The sequence below is a fragment of the Apteryx rowi genome, unplaced genomic scaffold, assembly GCF_003343035.1.
Source record: "Apteryx rowi isolate R43461 unplaced genomic scaffold, aptRow1 scaffold_170, whole genome shotgun sequence".
Taxonomy (NCBI): domain Eukaryota; kingdom Metazoa; phylum Chordata; class Aves; order Apterygiformes; family Apterygidae; genus Apteryx; species Apteryx rowi.
Genome location: NW_020447975.1, coordinates 328,749 through 333,049, shown reverse-complemented (window position 1 = coordinate 333,049; position 4,301 = coordinate 328,749).

Here is a 4,301-nt window from a genome sequence, read left to right as displayed (position 1 = left end):
GCCCCGCCCCGCCCCCTCTTCCCGCGCCCACGTGGCGGCGCCGCGGGGACCCGGGACCGGCCCCGGCCCCGGTGCAGCGACCCCCGGCCGGAGAGAGCCGCTCCGCGTGGCTCCCCGCGCCCCGGTAACGACGGCCCGGTTGCAGCCGCAGCCAGGGCGCTTTCCTCCTGGCCTGCTCGCTGGTTGCCGCGTTGGGGTAGTGCTCGGTGAAAAGTGCGAAAAAGAAAAAAAGAAAGGCAAGAAAAGCAAGAAAAAGCAAAAAATAAAAAAGCAAAAAAAGCAAAAAAAATTAAAAAGCAAAAAAAACAGTACCTCCGTGAGTCCGGGTTCCCGCACACCACCCTTCCCTTGCAGGCGCCCGCACGTGTCCCCCAGCCCGCCGGCGCGTTACCGCCGCAGAGGCCCCGGGAGCCTGCAGGGGCGTTTCGTGACCTCGAGCTGATGATTGCATCACGCTGTGGTTAAAGCAGGGGAAACCTAACAACCTCGGGAAGGAGGGAGCGGCGGACGCGCGTCCTGGGCTCATCACCGGCTGGCACGGCCGGGAGCGCTTTCCCCGCAGCGCGGTTTCCAGCCGGCGTGTCCCCAGCCCCTGGAAAGGGCCTGCAGCCTCCCCGCTTTCCTCCCGGGGGGACGCGAAGTGCAAAGGACCGATAACCAAAAATAAAGGACCGATAACCAAAAACGTGCGCTGACTCTGCACCGCGGGTGCTGCCTCGCTCCTCGCTGCCCGGCCCCTCTCCGCAGTGCTGGGTCCGTCTGCACTTTCCCCCCACATTCCCTCTTAGCCAGAACTACAGAAACGAAGAATTTTCTCTTTGCTCCGTTCCCATAAAAAACCTAGAGGTGTCCGTGTTGCAGGAGCGAGGAGCTAACGCACGGCAGCTCCGTCTGCCCTCCCGTTTCCCCGCCTCGGCCGATGTGTCCCCACACTGCTCCGCACTTTCCGCCCCGGGGTCCTTGCGTGAATTCCTGCGTGCCGGTCGGATCCGCCGTCTCTGCTGACCGCCTTGCCGGACGGAGCCGGGGCTGCTCGGCCGGGTGCTGCCTGCGGCCCGGAGCTCGGACTCGGCTTTTAAACCAGCCTCTAGCGACTTTTTGACCTCTCTTCAGGGCAGCTGTCAGAGGCGGCTCTGTGCTTTAAATAACACTTCTGCAAAATAAAGTGCGTAATTCCTCATTCGCGCCCCCCGGTCCGCCGGGCTCGCTTGCTGCGCTCTGTGGCTGACGGGTGCCGGGTTTATCCGCGCGGCTGCGTGATCGGCCGTCACGTTTCCCACCTGCTCTTCCTGCGTCGTGGCGGGAAGCACCCGGGCTCCACACGCGCTTTTTTCCCAGCATGAACAAATCTCTACCACGTTTCGGCTGCAGGCAAACGGCTTCTCGCAGCGTGTTTGCAATCACAAGGTCAGGCTGGACTTTGCTCTGCTTCTCGTTTGACGTGCTTTGGGGGTTAAAACATCATAGTCTGCAAGATTTTTAACAATGCTAAGGAAAAAAAAGTTTATATTTAGCACAGCATTGATTTTCGTACTGAGGAACTGAGGCTTTTCTTTCCGTGTTTCGCTTTGACGTGCTCGGAGTTTCCTGCCGTCGCAGGCTGGTGTGCTTTTACAGTATAAACTCGCTCACGAAGACCTTGGCACCTGGCGCGCTCACAGCCATGGGATAGTCTCCATTTCCCAAACAAGCTTAATCTTTTACAAATTTTATTGCACTTTTTTTTTTTAATCTAGTTCTCTCTTGAAATGGGAATAATTACTTACCGCATAATCTAAATTTTGCCGGTTTCTCTTCAGCGTGCCCAAGTCTCCTCCTCATCTCTTTGCTGTAACCTGAGCTCGCGTTGAGCTCGCGCAGCACCGTCCTGCCTCAGGACTCCGTCGCTGCTCGGGGATGCTCCAGCCGCGGCCGGCAGCTCTGAACCCCTCCTGCCGTGCAGGGGACACGTGCCGGGCGTCTCCTGAGCAGCTTTTCGCTTTCGTCAGCAACTTTTGCAAAGCGTTTTGCTGAGCGCGAGCAGCGCTCGGCCGCCCAAAGGCTGGATCCCGCCTAGATCCGGTACGTTGACCTTTCCCTGATTTTAAATTAACCGAGTAAGAAAACACTCAGCCGAGTGTCTTAATTCAGGCGTTATCGTCACTACTGCTTAGCAGCGCCGGGCAGCGCCGCACGTGCCGGGGGCCGAAGCGGCAAGCGCGGAGCCGGGAGCAGAGCTCCTGCTGCTGCCGGAGCTGGTCACGGCCACGCGCCAAATGCACCGCGAATTCCGCGGTTCTGGCGGCTTCTCAGAGCACAAACACCGGTAACAGAGCTGTCCTTTCGGCGTGGCCCTGAGATCGTCTCCAGGGCGGTATAAACACGCACACGCACACGCACACGCACATGCACACACCCCCCCTGCCTTTGCCCAAGTCATCCATCACTCCTATTTGTCACACGCTGCGCAAACAAAATCACAGGGTAAAATACAAAGAGATTTTAAGCTAATGAAAGGTCGCTGCTGCTCTTTTTTTCCCCCCCCCCCTTTTTTTCTGCACGAAGGGTGCTCATAACCCGAGCCGTCGCAGCGAGACGCTTGGGGAAATTTCACTTGCAAACGAATTCCAAATCGCACCGATGCTCCTACGTGCTCTGCCGGATGTGCCGGGTCGCACAGGACACGGCTTTATATTTAGCAGCCTCCAGGCAAGAGGTTTTTGAAGTGCTGCCTAGGAAGGTACCGTTATATAAAAAAAGCCAGTGTCTTTTGTTAAAATGCAGCAGTAAAAACAAGGTGTCAGGGTGCGATTCAAGGCCCCACGGAAACGTCCGTGCGAACGCCCAGCCCTCGAGGGAGCCCCGGGCGCTGGCTTGCTCGGACGCCGCTCCAGCGTCTGTGCGCCCCCGGGCAGGGAAATACGGAGCTATGAAAACACGTAGGATCGGGTCGCAGCTCCGGAAAGGCCGCGAGAGCAAAGGCAATGCCGAGGCGCTGTGCATCCACCATCCCTCTCCCTTCCAGGAGAGGCCAGGGCCGGACCCGGCGCTGCCCTCGCCGCAGGGCTTCGGCCGGGGCAACGCGCAAGGGAGACGCGGTGCTCTCCGTTTCTTTCCGAAACTCTCCTTGATTGCTTAACTGCTGCATCGGGAGTCTGTCTGGAAGCAAACGGGTGTTTTCCAAGTGCTCTGTAAAGAAACACTGGGCCGCTCTTGCTCCAGCACAGCATGAAGGATTTCGGCGGAGGTCCCGTATACTGCAATGCATTTAAATAGAGCTTAAAAGCTGTGGTGCTGGTGCTAGTGTAAAAATTTACATTGCAATTATTATCTTGCTCCAGATTAGCTGCTGCGCTTTATCGGTGAAATCCTTTACTGCAGACAGCACAATATCAAGCGCCGTTGTTCTCCTTTCGGGCTCCTCCTGCACCGGCTCTAAGCTGATGATTCATGTATTAATATGTGGTTATTAGATGACTCCTCTACCTCGGCTGCTGCTATCTGTCTTTGGCAATGGAGGAAGGAAATGAATTCTTAAAACCTCGGGAACAAATGGTACATGCATGGAGATCAATCCTGCTGCCGCTGACATCGACGGGAAAATTTCCATCGACTTCAACGGGGGCAGAATTAGGCCTATATATCAGATATTAGCTTGATTTATAACCTTGCGAAGATCCATAGAGCTGGAGGGGGAAAGTTGTATCTGTTAAAAATAACTCATGGGAATTAAGCGGCTGTCAGTGATATTTCTCGCTCGTAGGGGAAAACAAATATTTGTGCCGGCGGTCAGCAGCTCCGAGGCGGCGCTGGGAGGTGACGGCGGCTCCTCCGGCCAGATCCCGGCTCCGCCGGCACCACGGGAGCGGGAAGAGGGGCTGGGATGCTCAGCTGCTTTCATGCACCTCCTTCCTGCCTCCCGCCTGCAGCTTGATTCCCAAGCAGCGGGGCTCCGGATGCGCCAGGGCGGAGGCTCCCCGGAGGCAGCTCTCCGGCAGGGCAGCAGGATGGGCGCTCGGGAGCAATCGAGGGGACGGGGACGGGGATGGGGATGGCCCCGCGGTGCCGCCAGCCGTGCACGACCCTCGTGCGGCGCCGTGCGGAAACGCTCCGCGGTGCCGAAACGCCGGCGACCCCAGCAGCAGCCGCCTGCCCGGTGCCGGCTGGCGGGACCAGGGCTCGCAGGGAGCCCGGTTACCGTGCTCGAGCCCATCCGAACCGCTGCGGCGCTCGCGCCCTCAGCGCAGCCCCGGGGGCCCCGGGAGCGGCTGTTCTCGTCGTGACGCGCTAACGCACCGCGCAAGACGCTTCATCTCTCCGGC